At 53.0% G+C, this 18,705-nt stretch overlaps 1 long non-coding RNA gene across 1 annotated transcript in view; it reads right to left on the reverse strand.

Annotated features, from left to right (window-relative positions):
* Positions 1–1,792: 1,792 nt before the first annotated feature.
* LOC111142845 overlaps positions 1,793–18,705 on the reverse strand; it is a 34,599-nt gene continuing 17,686 nt past the window's right edge. The window contains exon 3 of the long non-coding RNA XR_002640288.1: positions 1,793–2,656. This is a non-coding gene — a long non-coding RNA (uncharacterized LOC111142845). The remainder of the gene's footprint in view (positions 2,657–18,705) is intronic.

Below are 18,705 nucleotides of genomic sequence, written 5' to 3' on the forward strand. Positions count from 1 at the left end.
ATCTTTTGGTTCTTAGTGACCCCGCATGTGACTTCAGGAACCTGTCTTGCTTCCTGGCCTCACACAAGTTGTGACCCTGGGTCCTTCCAGGCCTTGGGGATACTGAAGTGAACGAGAAGACCACTCTCTCCTGCAGAGAGCTCACGGACCACAGCAAACACAACCAGCGTGGTCATATTAGATATAATAATTGTTGATGGAATGTGGTCTTTTTTTTTTTTTTTAAGATTTTATTTATTTGTCAGAGAGAGAGAGAGAACAAGCAGGCAGAGGCAAAGAGAGAAGCAGGCTCCCTGCTGAGCAAGGTACCCGATGTGGGACTGGATCTCAGGACTCTGGGATCATGACCTGAGCTGATGGCAGCAGTTTAACTAACTGAGCCACCCAGGTGTCTCTGGAATCTGGTCTTAAGATGATCCTCAGCCCAGCCCTGGGGGTGGGGGGATGGGAGGGTGGGGGAGGTGGGGAGGGGTGGGAATCAGGGAAGTCTCCCTGAAGGAGGTGATTCTTGTGCTGAGTCCTAGGGGAGGACTAGGAATTGGTCAGATACCAATTGGAGGTGAAGAGGGAAGACAACCCAGGGGGAGAGAAATGACATGAATGACCATCAGGGTGGGCAGGCACAGCTCATGAGAGAGCATGCCCCATAAGGAATCTGGAAGACAGCGTAGCTGAAGGGTCAGAGGGTAGGGCAGCGGGGAGAGATGTAGTTGGGGAGGGAGCCAAACCCAGAGGGTCCATGCCTGTGTTAGGGAGCAGGGGAGGGTTCTGAGCCCTGGGCTGGACTGCATGCTGGGAACGCCCGCCCTCTTGCAACCGGGCCCTGGCAATGCAGAAATGACTACTTTTATTTACTCAGCCCGGCTTACTTCCTGCCTCTTTCCACAGAGGATCTGAAAGGATCTAAAGAAAAATCAGATATGGTTCTTGCCTTCAAGGAGCTCGTAGGCTGGGATAAAGAATAAACTGGGTCAAGCAGAATGAAGAAAGCACAGTGAGAACTTTGTGAAATATACACCTAAGTGTCCCTGTTCATTCCTGCTTGAAACCTCTTTATGGTGCCCTCAGGGGAAAGCCCTCCTCCTTTGCATGGCACTTAGGGCCCTGGTGGTCTGCCCTGATGGCCTCTTGGGCTCCCCTCCGCTGCACCCTTCCCACTCCTTCTCCTCTAACCAGCTGTTATCTGCGGCTCCCCTGATGGACCACGTTCTGTCTAGCCATCAGACCGGGGCCCATACTGTTTGCTCTGCCTGGAATCCTACTTCCCAGCTCCCAGGCCTCTTGCCCCTTCTTCATTCACTGCTGGTTTTTTTCCAGATGTCACGGAGGCTCTCCCTCCCTCTTGGAAGCCTTCTGTGGTCCCCAAAGCTGGGCTGGGCTCCTCCCCTCAATTCCCCTTGTACTTCTTTGTCCCAGTACCCATCCCAGCATAGTTGAATAATCCACAGGAGACTGGTAGCTGCCAACTCTGACTGACCCAGGGGTCTCCAGGTCGTCCACACCCAGGGCTCAGACTGGATGCTTAGTTGTTTTTGTTGTTGAGAATAGTAGTACTAGACATTTACTGTCTGCCTGCTGTGTGCCAGGCACTGTGTTTGCCTCTTGTCACCTGTTACTTTTCTCTTTTACAGCAACCCTCTAAGGTTGTCATCACCCTGTTTTGTAGGTGGGGAAACTAAGACTCGGAGAAGGGAAATGATTATCCAAACCATGAGGGTATTTGTCAAAACTCATCGACTTCACCTGCAAATGATACCTCAATTTTCTGAAAATGAAAAAAAGATAAGAGAACTACCATAGCATTTCATATTTCTTATGTCTAAAAAAACTCTGAGAAATAGTTAGCTTTTATTACAAAAGGAAAAAAAAAGAGAAGGCATAGTTGACTTGAGGCAGGGCTAGAACTTGACCCATGTGGCCTAGTCCTAAGCTCTTGTTGGTCCCACCTCTTATAGTCCACTAACTAAGCCATTCCGGGGGGGCCCCATTAGGCTTCCCAGGAATAAGTGCTCCTTCTAGGGCATGGGGGTTCCACTGGCAGAGAAGAAAGCCTGAAAGGAGGTGTTCAAGGTGGCTGTGAAAGTCCACGGCAGGTCAAAGCCAGAGGCTCAGGGCGACATGGTGCCAGGGTTGGAAGCATGTAGGGAGGTCATGGGAGGCGAGGCTACCTCTGTTAGCTGGGTCTCATGGGAGAAGGCCTTGACCACCTGGACAAAGTGGGCCTTGGTGTACAGGTGATAGGAGCCATTGAATCCTAGCTTTGAGCTTCTCTTGGAGGGATCTGTCCTTTGGGGGTTGGTGAGGGGTGATGGTTGCTGGCCAGTGGGGCTGGGTTTGGGGGGACTGGAGCTGGGGGCAAGGCTGGGGGGAATCCCAAGGCGTGGAGGTATCCAGAAGAAAGGTAGAGTCTGAAGAGGAAGCTGGGGTTTGAGTGTCAGCAGCCCAGCAGACACCCCAAGGCCATAGAACCTGACAGAGGAGCAAGGCTGGGCTCATGGAGCTGAATTCAGAGTTCAGCAGAGCTGGAATTAGGGTGAGCTTGGGCAGGGCAGGGGGAGGGGGGCACCAATCCTAGGCCTGGGATCCAAACCTGGCACTTCCCCTGACTCCTGCAGCCATGTGACGTTGGATAGCATCACGGCCTCAGTTTTCTCATCTGAAAAAAAAATGGGGATGTTAGTGATCCCTACTTCAAGGAAGAGTCTAGAGATTAAATGAGATGATACATACAAAGTTCTTCATACTGTGCCTGCCTCATGGTAAATACATAATGTATGTTGGATTTTTCTCCCTCTTCTTAACTGCCCCCTGCCCCCTATTCAGTCCCCTCTCCAGGGAGCTTCTTTCCCAGAGCACCCACACCAGTGAAGCCCACAGCACGTATCATTGTGAGATAAAGAATGCGGTTTTGGGTGCTAGAGGTGGCACTCTGAATCTTTCATTTCACCCCCTAGTCACCACTACGTGTCTGAAGATTTTCCCGTTGCTGGATCGTTTCCTCAGTGGGAAAATCCACCATGCTTTCACATCCATTCTTCTGGTGAAGACATCTGTGTCGTCACCAATGTCTTCTTCTCACAAATAATTCCTTGAAAAAACACCCTTGTCAGTGTGTCCCCGGGGACGCTGGGGTGGCTTAGTCGATTGAATGTCCCACTCCTGATATCAGCTCAGGTCATGATCTCAGGGTCACGGGATGGAGCCCCGGGTCAGGCTCCGTGCTCAGCAGGGAGTCTGCCTGAGTTCTCTCTCCCTCTTCCTCATCTCCTTCCCCCTCACGCCTGCTTGTGCTCTCTCTAGATAAGTAAATAAACAAATAAATAAAAATCTTAAATTTAAAAAAAAAACGTGTTCCCAGACAAAAAAATGTGTTGCCTTGTGGATCCGTGTGATAATTTCCCTGGGATATCCAGGGGGACAGCTGCTGTGTTATGGGACACACATCTACTTCATTTTACTAAATATTGTTAGGTTTCCAGAATGACTGAACCACTTGGTACCCCGCCAGGGGCACCCGAGAGTTCCCGCCTCCACACCTGCCCGCCAGCACTTGGTACCACCCACCACCCTAATTTTTGCCGGTGTGATGGATGTCAAGCGCGGCACATGAATTTGTGAGGCTACGTAGGCCTTCGTGCACCTGTTAGCCACCCGGCCTCCTCCTTCTGTGAATCGCTTGTTATGCCCTTCGCACGTTCTCCTGCTGGGTTTCCTGATCTGTCTTCCTGTTGGGGGCTCTAAGGTCAGCATCGAGGACAGCTTATAGCAACTGCCTCAGAGCAGCTCTGTCCTCTGGGGATGGAGTAATCAGGTTGGCTTGAAGGGTCTGAGCTCCCGCTCACTGGTGTCACAGTCGTTTGATATGCTGTCATTTTGTAAACCTTTTCCGAGTGCTTTCCCAGGTTGGGTCCTGTGTGTGGGCTCCAAGGACCCAATGACTCAGGCTTTCTTACGTCTAAGAACTCACAGTGCCGTGAGAGAGGCAGACTGGGCAGAAGAGTCATTCCAAAGATGAAGTAAGGGAGGTGGTACAGATGAAGAAGCGGCTTCCTCATTAGAGCGTCCGTCCCACTGGATGGTCCTGGCTTGGGTCGTGGAGGAAAACATCCATTGCTGAATCAATGAATCCACCCGGAAACTTCTAAGGGAGGCAGCTCCAAACTTGGAAGGGCTTTTGTTCGAGCCTCCTGAAGGATGGGCTGGGGCTGAGACAAGGGCAAGGGGTCCTGCACAAGTGCTTAGTCTAGCTAACACAATGGTGGGAGGGGCCAGGGTCGTGAGGAAGGGATGAGGCAGAGAGTGGAGGGGGAGAGGGGATGGGAGGTAGGGTGAGGGGTGCAGCATGAAGAGGCCAGGCATAAGGCTTAGTTAGAGCGGGGTGCCTGACTCCCCGTCTCCTTAAACCCTCAGCAGAGACTCTACATTCTCGTCTGCCTCAGATAAGTGTTTTGGAAACTAGGGGGAGAGGTGGAGTTACAGTCCAAGTTCCCTGGCTTATGACAGAATCAACCCCACAGGCAGAAGCAGGAATTTGGAATCCGAGGTGATCAGCCCCTGGGGAATTTGGAGAAATGTGAAATGCGGGGGTGCCTGGTGGCTCAGTGGGTTAAAGCCTCTGCCTTCGGCTCAGGTCATGATCCCAGGGTCCTGGGATCGAGCCCTGTATCGGGCTCTCTGCTCAGCAGGGAGCCTACTTCCTTCTCTCTCTCTCTCTGCCTGCCTCTCTGCCTGCTTGTGATCTCTGTCTGTAAAAAAAAAAAAGAAATGTGAAATGTGGAGGAGTTAGCTTCCAAGGGGGGAATGGAGGGTTTCAGGTGATCTTATTTAAATCTAAGTGGGTTTTGTAGCAGATTGTATTTTACCAAAACGGCCTCCATAATATCTTCTGTCCCATATGCTCCTCTTCAATTTGACTTTGGCATTCCTCCCCTCAAATCAAGGGTTAATATGTCCGCTCTTTGAACCTAGGTAGACCTTTATGACTCGCATGGTGGAAGGCCACAATTTCTATGATGAAGGCCAGGCCATAAAAATGCCATGCCCCATCTGCTTTGTTTCCTTGGGAGATTCATCGTGGTAGAAGCTGGCGGCCACGGCTGGCTTGAAACCGCCATGCTGTGAGGAGGCCCAAATTCGCTCACACGGAGCGGTGCCACAGAGGGGTCCTGAGGCTAAATGAACATGGGGTGATCGGCCCTGGCCCAGCTGCTGGGCCCTCTGCCGGGCTGTCTCCGGGCGCTGTCTGACTACAGCCCCTGGGGGTCCCTTAGCTGGAACTGCCCAGCCGTGCCCTTCCCTCGCGTCTCACCCACAGAAATCCCGAGAGGAAAGCACGTGATTGTTGTTTTAAGCCGCGAAGGTTTGACATGATTTGTTACAAGGCAGTAGATAATCCAGACAGGTTTATCCTTATTTTATTGTCAGTCTTCTCAGGCAGACTCTAGTTTTTGTTTTCAGTTCTGTTCTCAGCTCTGAGCTTGGAAGCTGTTATGCTTTTCAGATATTTGTTGGATAAATGGATGAACGTTGACAGTCCGTAGCAGCATGGTGTTGGGGGAACCGAAGGGTTTGTGGGAGCCCAGGAGAGACTCCTAACCCGGCCTGGGAGAGCTGAGAAGGCTTCCTGGAGGAAGTGATGCTGCTCTGAGCTCCTGGGCAGGGCTAGGCACCTAAGAATATCTGCTCCTCTTCTCTGGGTGCTACTTGCTTGTGTTTGGCCTCCCAAGTGTGGCTTCCTGGCTTGGTGTGTGTCCAGTAGGCCCATCCCTGTGTCCATGTAGGGGGTTCTCCTTCCCTATCCCTGCCCTTGCTCTCTTTTCTCCCTCCCTCTCTGGGCCTGCAGGCTCACTCCTCTGACTCTGGGTCTGGTTGGAGAAAATTAAGTCAATGGGGAGGGAGGAGTTGACAAATAGTCGGTCTGGTAATTGAATTTTTTTTTTTTTTTTCCCTCTAGCCCTCTCTCTACCCCCCAGAGAGCAGGAGGAATTAGTTCTCTAGACAGCGGTTTTCCCTGCTAAGGAGCTCTGGTGTTGCATCCCCTTTCCAGCCTAGACAAGTGGGAAGAGAGGGAGGTTAGCAGGAGCCTTCTTAGGATTCTCTGGGACTAAGCAGTGTACAGAGGAGGAAACTGAAGCGCTGGGAGGGGAGGGATTCTCTGTAGGCACTAAGTGGGTGGCTGCCTGAGCCAGGGCTAGAAGGGAAAGGCCACCTGGAGGCAGCCCTTTCCCCGTCCCAGGAACGTGGGGAACAGGGACTGGAAAGGGTTTGGTGTGAGACACAGTAGGGGCAGCCTGTTGCAAGAAGCCTGGAGCTCCTGGGTCCCTCACAGGAGACAGCCCCTTTACCACTGGTTGGGATTTCCTTGGCAGGGAGGCTGTGGAGTTGGTTGGAAGGCCTGCCTGTGCTCCTCAGGACCTGGCTATCCTGCAGGGCTGTCTTCACGTAGAGTCGCCTTGAGGAGCGGGGGTAGGGGCTCCTGGGTTGGTACTGACCTTGGGCAGAGGGTTCACAGGACTGAAATAACCCAGCTACATGCTCTACGTCTCTTCATTCTGAAAAATGGGGTGGTCTCAGGCACCTCACAGAGCCGTGAGAGTTCTGGAAGTTACTGGCTCTTAGCTGGCCCTCAATCCATAGCGTCTTGTATTGCCTCATTGTAGAGATGAAGACACTGAGGTTCCAGGAGGCCCACGTGGCAAGGGGCAGCAGGAGGATTCACACCCTGGGTGGCCTGGACTTCTAAGCCCTCTCCCCACACAGGCTTTTAGGCTCTGTGGGAGAGGTAGCCACAGGTGGGGGAGTGCGAGCCCTCCCTGTTGGGGAGAGGGTACAAGTTGGGACCCCACGGGTTGGGAATGCCAGCCTGGCCCCGGGGGTGGACTGGCGGGTGTTCTGGGCTCCCCCCTGCCCCCCAGGCCCAGTGGGGGTGGGCACCTCGAGGCCCTGCCTCACGGAGCCGTGGCGGCTATGGGCTCCAGGAGCACTTGATTTATTAAGCTAATGTTCTAGCACATTTTCCCCATCCTGTAATGAGCTGTTTCCACCAGGGGGTGTCTGCAGAGCAACCGCGGGCTTCCGGCTGCTCCAGGAGGGAGGCAGGGCTGGCTGGCAGGCGGTCTGGAGTGGGGAGGGGGGGTCGGGGTGTCTGGCTGCCCAGGGAGGGGAGGGGTGAGGTTGGAAAGTCTGGGTTGAAAAGAATCACCTCCTGGTGGTGGTAGGGGGATTTGTTAAAGGGAGGCTGGAGGCTAGTCCTGCCTCTGCTGCTTGGAAGAGATCCCACATTTCTCCCTGTACCATCCTGGCTCAGCTTCCCACCAACCCCAGGGGCCTGGGAAGGAACACTGGCCCCAGCATTCTGGCCTGGCTCCCCAGGGCCTCCCTCCACAAACTTCTGAGCGTTCTGAGCTCAGCCTGCCTACTGCCTGCTTGTTAATGGCCCAGAGCAGGCATTCCTATGGCTTGATGTGACAGTCAGACAGATCTAGGTTCAAGTCCCAGCCCAGCCACCTCCTAGCTCTGTGACCTGGGGACTGAGGGCAGGGGGATCCCTGACCTCCCTGGGCCTCCATTTCCCATTTTAGAATTAGGATGAGAAGCTGTATCTTGTGGGGTTCATGTGAGGATCAGCGAGAATGCAGGTAGAACTTTGTATAGGGTTTTAAACCCAGCCTTGGCCACCTGGCCTGCTGACAGTGGGACAGACCTGCTGGGGAGATGGGATGACTAACTCGAGTCTCTTGAGATCAGTACTCCCTGACATGGTGTGCAAGGCCCGCTGGCCTTCCCCAGGAACTATAGCCTTGTGTTACAGAGTGGGGTGCTCTGGTGACTTGCCCAGGCACCTAGTATGTAAGTGGTAGAGCAGGGCCTGGAACCCAGTCTGCTGGACTCCCAAACCAGTGCTCCTTCCTCTCCTCACTAGAGGTCCCTGAGGGAGCCTGTTGGCCTTCAGCAAGTCCTCAGGACAAAAGTGAGTTCTCTCAGCTTCCTCCTTACAGCAGGTTAACCAGCCTGTGCTGTCCCCTCTTCGATGGCTTCCCTCCTTAGGGCTGGTGCCTTTGAACATTCTGTCCTTTCCATCACTTCCTTCCCTGACTACGGGCTCCAGAGACGCCTTCCAGTCAGCCCCATTGTCTTCCCAGCTTCTGCTGTGTTGGGGTCGCCGTCTGAAAGGACCTGGTTAGTTGCCAGTTCCCCTGAGGGATTGAAGCTCCGGGTGCCATGTGTCCAGAATACCTTCTGGGAACGCAGTTGGTGAATAACCCATCTACGTTCCTTTCTTCTCAAATTCACCTGTGCCCCAGCACCCTGCACACTCAAGAGATCTCAGGACCCCAGGGACTTGATGTCAACAGCAGCCACTTTCCTCGCTGTCGCTAACACTTGTTGGTCTTGCTGTTAACAGGCACTGTGGAGTGCTTGCCATAAACTAACTCACTGAGCCCTTGCCACAACCCCTGAGGTAGGTCCCGTTCCTCTCAGCGTGCCCATCTTACAGATGAGCAAACTAAAGTCACAGTCCACTGGTCCTGTCTTACTTACACAGTCAGCCAGTGGCCGAACTGGGGTGTGAGGACTGAAATCCGGGTAGTAGTTCTCTGGAATCCCTACTCTAGACTGCTTCTAGAAGCAGCATGATGTTCGTACCTGCTTCTCAGAGGGCAGCCCCCCCCACCACCTGTGGAATCTGCACAAGCCCTTGGAACTTGCACCCCCAAGTCCCTACTGCACCCCAAATGGTTTGTCAGAGAACACAATGCAATGTTTGTTCCCAACGATACATGCTTGGGTGAGCAAAGTTTCCTCCGTCTTTTACACATTTAAAAGAAACCAGAGTATGAGGGAAGAACAATATTTGAAGGAGGCGGAGCCTGTCTTGGAACCCACTGGAACGGGGTCCAGAGTCTTTTCTCTCTCTGTGCTCCTCTCCTTTCCCTTCTTCACGCCCTCCTGCTTCCCATGTCCTCTCTGATCTCCAAGTGGACGGTAACCCCCCATGGCTCCTGAGCACTTACGTACCCCTCTGGTCCACAGCCAGGAAGCCCAGTTCCCACGGGAAGAGAGAGCATCTAAGTGGCTGAGCTTGGACCAGGTGGGTCCAGCTGAGGCCCCAGTCACCTGTGACTGGGGGAGACGCTGTAAGGTGCAAACATGGCTCCTACGGCCTTTGCCGCAGTCTTCAAAGGAAGGGTGGCAGTGAGCTATGAGGCCAGCACGGAGAGTGCCCACCGTGGTCACGAAGAACCTCGAATGTGACACGAAGGGTCTTCTCCTTCAGGTGATGAAGGCTGTAAGCCAAGGAGTGGCAGAATTCGAGCTACAGTTTTGAAAGCTCGCGTTAGCTGCCGGAGGGTAGAGGGGAGCCACAGGGAGACCAGTGACGAGAACGTTACTGCTGTGGAAGGTGGCAAGGGCCTGGCCGGGGGCACAAGATCCCTTGAGGACGAGGCAGCATACAGGAACTGTCTTCTTCTCTGGGCCACGTTATGTCCTCCTTGCTGGGCCATTGGGAAGCCTCACCCATTGTTTCTGAGCACCCACTGATGCCAGGCCTGTGCTGAGCACCGAGGCCCTGTCCTGAGGCGCTCACTGCCATGGGAGAGATGGGACATGGACACAGGCCTCAGTTATATGAGGGAACTGATGTGTGAGAAGGGTGGGCATAGAGGAAGTGCCCTGAGAGATCCCAGACGGCCAAAATTACTGGGTGTGAGGTGTGTGGGGTGGGAGAGAGAATCTGGGTCATCCTCCCCACCCCGCCTCCTCTGGAAGAACAGGTCGGGACTGAAGGCCAGGAACTATGGGTGAAGGGCTCTCCGGGGGAGGGCCAGCATGGGCAAGGGCAGGAGTTGGAAAATTACGAGGCATGGCTGGACCCGCAGGCCGTTCTGCCAGCAGGGTGTGCAGAGCAGAGTAGTGGGAGATACAGCTCCAGGAAGGTGGGAAACTTCCTCTAGGGGCGTTCCTTCATGGAACATTTAAAATCCCAAGCCGAGGTGTTTAAACGTATGCCTGGGCAGCAGGGAGCCATTGACTGGGAGCAGATAGCGGTGTGGCCAGTGTTTCCCTGCAGGATTCTGACAGCCCAGGTCCTATAAATTAAGCCAGTGGAGCAAGTTCTCCGGCCTTCAGAGAGCAGGGGCCTGGGGCACATACTGGTGCCTTGAAATGCGACACTGAAATGCCGATCCCTGTGTCCTAGGGCCTTAGATGGTCCACAGGGCCAAGAGAGGTGTGCGTAGGCTTGGGGTGTCCGCGGCAGCTGCCGCACCGCTGAGGGCCTGCAGAAGCCACCGAAGGCCGGGAGGTAATTAACAATTGTAATCACTCCTGTCATGACATCATTAAACTCCGATCGCGCCGGCTGGGCAGCTGACGGATGGGCCTGGGAGTCACAGCTCATGGGAAAGGCAGGACCATTTGTCAGCAGGCTGTGGATCAGGGGGCCCAGGTCTTGACGTGTGGGGTGCTGGCTGCCATCCCGGGCAAGAGCAGGGCAGGTAAGCCTGGGCTCGGACCCTGGGCTGCTCCAGTGTTTGGTGACTGTCTGAGCGGGAAGATCTTGAGAAATCACCCAGTGGGGGTGCTCAGGAGCCCTGGCAGGCAGTGGGGGAGTGAAGGGGTCCCGACTAGGGCATAGGTGTGTGGCTCCAGGCATCTCCTCCTTTCTCCAAACACTCTTTTCTCTTTCTAAATGGAAATTTTCTTATTGTTGATTATACGTGAGTATGGAGAAAGAAATCCACGTGGTATGGAGGAAGCAGTCTTTCATGGTCCTGTTCGCAACACATAATCATTGTTAAAATGTGGTTTATGTTCCAGTTCCCAAGGTCCCTGGAGCCACCACCTGGCTTCCTGCCAAGATCCCTGCCATTCTGTGGGCTATCCCAGTGACCTCCCAAGAAACCCTCCAGTTTGCTTAAATAGTGTTTGATGATTTTCCTCCCAGGTGTGGTCAAACTCAAGGAATATGAAGAAGTTCCTGGGGTGCCTGTGTGGCTCAGTGGGTTAAGCCTCTGCCTTCAGCTCAGGTCACGATCTCAGGGTCCTGGGATCGAGCCCAGCATCGGGCTCTCTGGTCAGCGGGGAGTCTGCTTCCCTCTCTCTCTCTCTCTGCCTGCCTATCTGCCTACTTGTGATCTCCCTCTCTCTGTCAAATAAATAAATAAAATCTTAAAAAAAAAAAAAAAGAAGAAGAAGTTCCTGCCCACCTCCCAGCCTAGCCTCCCATCTCTACCTAGCCCAGCCTCCCCGAGCCGGTTCCTAGGGTAGGCGGCCACTTTCATTCTGTAAGCTCAGGGACAAGCTGTGATGTCCCAGCTTTGGCTGTTTTCTCTGTGCAGGAGCCAGAGGCTGGCCTGTGTTTAGTTGGGTGCTATGATTTGACATAGGATGACTTGCAGGCTTGGGGCTGGGGTGGGATGGGGCTGGGGTGGCAGGGAGAGGAGGAATTGCCGTCCTGCTTGAAATAGCCACAGGAACTGAGGGTGGCACCCAGGGCGTGGGGCAGAGGGGAGGGGAAAAGCAGGCCCAGCATGCGGATGTGGGCTGCAGAGAAGGTCCTGGCCTCCTCCCCCTTGCCTGCTTGCTGTAGTTGGCGACTGTTGCAGTGAACACTCTTGGCCCCCTCTCAACTTCTCCAGCCTGCTCCCCACGGGAATGGGGGCGTGACCCATCTGATTGATAAAACTGCAAGAGCCTGACACCCTGGGGCTAGGTTAGCCTGGGGCAGAATCACAGCTTTAAAATGTGGTGTATTTGGAGTGAGGGTTATCTAGTGCCACATATCAAATGATCCGCAAGCCCAGTGGCAGAAAACCACCCCATGTTCTGCTCACAGACTGAATCACAGCTTCTGGGAACTTCGGCTGGGCAGTTCTTGCTTGCGGTCTCCTGTGGGGGAGTACAAGCAGCCTCTGGAGTGGATTCTCTCTTCTTTGGGTGGTTACTGTGGGAGAGGGGGTGTGGGGTGGGGGGACTGTCATCCTACAGCAAGTGTCCACGGTGGGATAGGTAGAAGATCGCCCACTCCCCGATCTAACCCCACCAGCAATATTCTTCCCTGATTCATCTCTTTGACTCTCCTGGGCCTTCTGTCCTCACGGTGCAACAGGTAATGATGCCCCCCGCCCTTGACCCCGGGTGTCCTGTGAGTTTGTAAGAGGAGTATGGCTTGAGAGAGGTACCCTGAGGGAATGGCCGAAGAGCTTCCCAACAGGGATGGCTGGTAAGGGCTTACAGACATTTCCTGCCCTGGGTCCTGGGCCTGTGCTGCTGTGCATTCTTGGAGATGGTGGTGGTGGTAGCCATGAAGGAAGAGGGGTGTGCCAGGGTGGGGCTGGGAGGATCAAGCAGAATGGGCTAGCTGGGGTGGGGAGGGCTCTCATTAAACTTCCCATGGTAGCTGGCCCTCAAGATGGCCTCAGTGACCCACGCCGCCTGCTGGAGAATCTGAATTGGCGAAAGAGATAAGGTGGCTCTCAAGGCTGGATCGCAAAAGGCATTGCCCCTCAAGCTTCGGATTCTTGGCTGTGTTGCTTTAACGGAAGCCAGCTGCCAGGCCTTGAGAAGGCTGGGGCGGCCCTGGGCGGAGAAGCCCACATGGGGATGAGCCAAGGCCTTCAGCCAACCCCTAGCACCACCCGCCAGCCACATGAATGGGTCACCTTAGAACCGGATCTTTGGGCCTGGTCAAGCCTTCAGGGGACTCCAGCCCTGGCCCACATCTGACTGCAATTGCATAGGAGACCCGAAATGAGAAGTGCCCAGCTTCCTGAAATCTCGACCCATGGAACTGGTGAGCATAATGAGATACTGTGCTGTGTCACTAAGTTTTAGTCTGATGTGTGACATAGCATTTGAAAACTGATAACGCCCATCTCCAGATACTTTAGAGGAAGACGGGAAGGTGGTCCTTGCGGGGGAGATGGTGGGAGGCAGGTAAAAGGAGATAGATAGAGCTCTCGTATCTGCTCCTGAGGCTGGGGAGAAACCCAGGATCTGGTCGGTCTGGAGCCCTCCAACATGGCGGTCTCCAATGTTGGGTTAATTCAAGAGGTTTTTGTAAGGGTTTCCATGGTTGGGGGGTGTAGGAGTTCTAGCATAATTGGGCCAAAGTTACATTATCATGAAGAATACATAGACATGATGAGGGTTTTCAATAAGAAACTCTTTTTTGAGGTGTGGAATGTGTCTGATTTTTTAGCTGCATGGGGAGGGTGCAAACTGCCCCCATTTCCATGACTTGCCTCCCTCACTGAGGGATCTAAGGTTCCTGCCCCCACCCCCCCCCCCCCCCCCAGCACACAACCTGGCTGGGAAGAAAAATGCCTTTGACTTAGAGGAGGCCAGGGACTGAGGAATTCACAGGACTTGAAGGGGTTATGGGGCACCTGGGACTCAATGGGGCTCAGGAGAGGAAGGGCAGAGGCCTGGGTTTCAGGAGGGTGGCAGGGTTTGGAAGCCAGAGAAGAAGACCATTTGAAAAAACTCATCGTACTAGAAAAATATTTGACAATCGTCCACCTACTTGAACTCCCTCAGGCCTCCTGTACCCTCATGTTATAGAAGAATTGGGGGCGGAGTAGCTTAAGTTGTATTTTCCCACAAGCAGATCCCAAGACAAGGATTTGAATGCAAGCCTGTTGGAGGGGTGATCCCAGGAAGCAGGGAAAGGAACAGGGGGGAATCATGGTGTGTTATCAGGCCAGTCACTACTGTGGGCAACTGGGTAGAACAGGCCCCACCCTGTCATGCCACCCACGGGGCCAGGAAGCTGGCCCTTATCCTCAGCTCCCCTGTGTCGGCGACTGGGGTTGGCCCTGGGCCCTCAGGGCCTGTCCCCCACCACCCCTGGGCAGAAAGGAGCCTGGGAAGAGTTGGTGGCAGGCTTTCACCTTGTTTTGGAGTGAGCGCGAAGGCATGTGGCTGGGGCCCTGGTTTCTGTGTAGATAGAGGAGGGGGCTCTCACGGAGTCCCCAGCCTTGGAGATCTTTCCTGTGCAGTCATGAGGCCCTTTGGGCCCAGACCCCCAGTTGGCGGCCAGCGGACCCGGAGGAAGATGGTTAGCTCCAGACTGGAGGCCTGGAGAGTGTTGCCAGATAATTACTGGGGAAGGGGTTTAAGATGGAGGCGAAGAGGAATTGGTTCAAGTCCTGACTCAACCCCTTACTGTCTCTGTGATCTTTATTAGGCTTATCTCTCTTTCCATCTATAGTGTCTTTACCTGTAAAATGGGTATTCCCCACCCCGCTAACTTGAACGTTTAGAACATTGTAGTGGGTATCAGTAGCTTGCCTTGAAGCCTTCCATCCATTCCCCCTCTTCTGATCGTTAGGGATCCCAACTGCCCCTGCTCTCAGTCCACGTGGTTTGGGTAGGTCTTGGATGGGACACCCCTGGATCCAGCCCGACTGAGCATGACATTCCCCCAGCCACGGTCACTGGATCAGAGGTGGGCATGTGCCCTGAGCCTATCCAATCAGCGTGAATCCCAGTGCTTCTGCGGGTGTTCTTAGAAAAGTGTTATCTTGGGGCGCCTGGGTGGCTCAGTGGGTTAAAGCCTCTGCCTTCAGCTCGGGTCATGATCCCAGGATCCTGGGATCGAGCCCCACATCGGGCTCTCTGCTCAGCGGGGAGCCTGCTTCCTCCTCTCTCTCTGCCTGCCTCTCTGCCTACTTGTGATCTCTGTCTGTCAAATAAATAAATAAAATCTTTAAAAAAAAAAAGAAAAGAAAAGCGTTATCTTTCCTAGTGAATTTGAATCTGAGGAAGGGAGGCTTATCACCAAGTGGAGCCTTAGAATGAAGCCAGCACATGGGCAAAAGTAAGAACAAGAGATAGAGCAAGGCAGGTCCTCATCACTTTGCTTGAGCCCCTGAATTGGGCTCTTTTTTTTTTTTTTTTACATTTTTATTTATTTATTTATTTATTTATCAGAGAGAGAGAGCACACAAACGCAGGCAGAGTGGCAGGCAGAGGCAGAGAGAGAAGCAGACTCCCCTCTGAGCAAGGAGCCCAATGCAGGACTCGATCCCACGACCCTGGGATCAGCGCCTGAGCCAAAGGCAGCAGCTTAACCAACTGAGTCGCCCAGGAATCCTGAATTCAGCTGTTCTTTTTTTTTTTTTTTTTTAAGATTTTTTTTTTTTTTTTGAAAGAGGAAAATCACAAGTAGGCAGAGAGGCAGGCAGAGAGAGAGGAGGAAGCAGGCTCCCTGTTGAGCAGAAAGCCCGATGTGGGGCTTGAACCCAGGACCTGGGATCATGACCTGAGCCGAAGGCAGCGGCTTAACCCACTGAGCCACCCAGGTGCCCCAATTCAGCTGTTCTTAAAGCTAGGCAGCACCTGTCGACTCCTCAGTAATATGAATCAATCCAGTCCCTGGCTGCAGCTTAACTGGGTTGGACTTTCTGTCACTTGCAACAGACATGTGTTATTTATTTATTTTTTTAAAGTAAGCTCCATGCCCAACGTGGGTCTCAACTCACAGCCCTGAGATCAAGAGTCGCGTGCCCCATGGACAGAGCCGGCCAGGTGCCCCGTGACAGACGTGACAGAAGTACTGGACATCAGTTGATGTGAGCTGGGGGTGCGGAAGCGAGTTGCAAGTTTTGGTGCCGTTGTGGTGGTTTAAAGGAGTGTTTGAGACCACCTAGTCCTAGATCACAGAAATGCTCTGGAGTATTTGTTGAATAGATGAATAAATGAATTACCCAACTGTTGTCCCCTGTTATCACTTTGGGGAATGGCAGGAGGGGAGGCTGGAAGAGGGACCTTGGAGAATTTTCTTTTTTCCCCCTAAAATTGAAGAAACTTTCAGGCTTGCTTTGTGGGGTAGGCCAAAGCCAGCAGTCGTTATGGGGATGAGGAAGGGTGCGAGGGTCCAGGCAGGATCCCGAGGAGAAGGCCTGAGAGAGGAAGGGAGGGGCCCTGGCAGGGAGTTCCAGTGGTTTGGAACTTGGGGGAAGTCTGGGCTCTCCATCCAGACAGCCAATTCAAATGCTTGCTCCTCTGGTGACAGCCGGTGTCACTCTGCCAGCCTCACCCACTGTCATCGTGGATCTAACTTGCCTTGTGTCCCAAGTGCCTCCCTGGCACAGAGGTAGCACCAGGGTGGACTCATGGGATGAAGACCAGCGACAATGACATTGGTGACAGAGTCCCAAGTGTGTGTCCCTGTCCTCCCATCAATCTTCTTTCTCATCAGTGTTCGGTTTTCTTCTCACCTCTGTGGCACAAAGCCTGGGAGCAGTCCGTTTTCATTCTGTAAGCCGTCGGTTCCCCAAAAGCAGGTTACTTCCCCAAAAGCCCACCAACAGCAAGCAGATGAAAAACCCTCTTTCCTTTCTGCTGCCCCCTTGAAACATATGGTCATGGGGGTGTGGGGATTAGCCCAGCTCTGCCATTTGCCAGCTGTGTGGTCTTGGGCAAATGTCTTGGCGTCTCTGAGCCTCAGTTTCTTCATTTGTAAAGTGAAGATAGTGCATTTTTGTGGGCTTGTTTGAAGATCAATAAAATAATGTACATTGGAGAACTGAGCACGATGTCTGGCACCAACAATGTTGGAAACAATACAAGAGAATTTCCTTCCTCCAGTCTCCACCAAAGGCAGGGCTTGATTAAGAAAATCTCCCCTGTGGAGGGACGCATGGGTGTCTCAGGCAGTTGGGTGTCTGACTCTTGGTTTGGGCTCAGGTCACGATCTCAGGGTTGCACTCTCTGCTCACTGGGGAGTCTGCTCGAAGTTTCTCTCCCTCTGCCCCTCTGCCTCTCACGCTTGCTCATGCTCTCTCTCAAATAAACAAATAAATCTTAAAAAACAAAACAAAACAACTTTCTGTGGATGGATTCCACCTGATCCCACGTGTCTACATGTTTGTGTGTCCACGTGTGTGAATGTGCACGTGCACTGTGCTTAAAGGTACATGCATGCTGTTTGTGAGCACGTGAGCTTGTGTGTGTGAACAGAAATGTACACATACGTATGTGCGCTGGTGTGTGCACATGTGGTTTCCCAGCGCTGTTAGTGGCAAGCATAATTATGCTTTACGGCGGGCAGCAGCAGCACGGTTCCCCTAGCCATTAAGCGGCCTCCCTCCACTCCTCTGGGGGTGGGGAGGAGCTGTAGCCACTGCGCCCTCCTTCCTCCACCCCTGCATGCTGCCTGAGAGCCCGGCCACCCCCCCCCCATATGCCTGTCTTTTACAGTTCTTTGGTGCATGGTGCTCATCGAGTGGCTAATTAGCTAAATGAATTAATTGACATCCATACATGTAATTAGCAAATGGTTATAAGCAGCTATTCTCCTTGGGATGTCTAAAATTTCTAGGGGTCAGATGCTGGGGGGGGGGTGCTTTAGGGATTAAATAAGAGTGGCCAGGACTTGGGGACTTGGCATGCCCCAGAGCCTGGCTGTGGGGGAGCCTCTGGGGGAACCCCAGGAAGGAGGGAAGAGGTGCCCATGAACCTGACAGGGTGAAACCACTGGGGCACTGGAAGTCAGGAGGTCTGTGTTCTGGTCTCATTCATGCGGCCTTCTCTGTGACCTTGGGCAAGTCTCTTTCCCCCTCTGGACAGTAGTCCCTAATTCTAAGAGGGATGGATGGGGCCAGCTGGTCTCTTGGACTCTGCCATCTCTGACATTCTTCTTACCTTAAACCGAACTCTCTAATAACAGGCTGTATAAATATGGGGTGATGTGCACCCCTTTTTTATTCCAGAGCACAACCTCACCAGGCTCTCTCACGGCGGTAGGATGTGGTACATACTTGCCCTCTGTTCCAAATGTGTTTGTCTACCTTCTCTGCCTTTAAGGTCCTCCAGAACAGCATGGTCCAATAGAACTTTCTGAAATGATGGAAATGTCCTATGTTGTCTTGTAGGGTGACCATTAGCCACGTGCAGATACTGAACACTTGAAGTGTGACTAGTGCAACCAAGGAACTGCCTTTTTTTTTTTTTTTTAAGATTTTATTGGGGCGCCTGAGTGGCTCAGTGGGTTAAAGCCTCTGCCTTCGGCTCAGGTCATGATCCCAGGGTCCTGGGATCAAGCCCCGAGTCCTGCATTGGGGCTCTCTGCTCAGCAGGGAGCCTGCTTCCCTTCCTCTGTTAAAAAAAAAGATTTTATTAATTTACTTGAGAGGGCTCTGGGACTCCAGGATCATGACCTGAGCCGAAGGCAGTCACTTTACCAACTGAGCCACCCAGGTGCTCCAAGGTGCTCCAAGGAACGGCCTTTTATTTTAATTTATTTTTATTTTTTTAAAGATTTTTATTTATTTATTTGACAGACAGATCACAAGTAGGCAGAGAGGCAGGCAGAGAGAGAGAGGAGGAAGCAGGCTCCCCACTGAGCAGAGAGCCTGATGAGGGGCTCGATCCCAGGACCCTGGGATCATGACCTGAGCCGAAGGCAGAGGCTTTAACCCACTGAGCCACCCAGGTGCCCCAGGAACGGCCTTTTAAATTTACTTACTTTTATTTCATTTAGGTTTCAATAGTCACATGTGGCTCGTGGCTATTCCATCAGACAGCCCAGCTCTAGATCCTTTAAGATCCAGTTCATTCATTTATTCATTCAAATTCATTCATTCTTCCAACAAATACTTGTTGAGTGCCTGCTGTGGCCAGCCCTGTGGAGGCTGTTGAGAAGAGCATGGCATGATCCCTACCCTCCTGACCCATTTCTAGTGGGAGGAGATAGGA

The sequence above is a fragment of the Enhydra lutris genome, unplaced genomic scaffold, assembly GCF_002288905.1.
Source record: "Enhydra lutris kenyoni isolate GAN:26980312 unplaced genomic scaffold, ASM228890v2 scaffoldscaffold9, whole genome shotgun sequence".
NCBI classification, from domain to species: domain Eukaryota; kingdom Metazoa; phylum Chordata; class Mammalia; order Carnivora; family Mustelidae; genus Enhydra; species Enhydra lutris.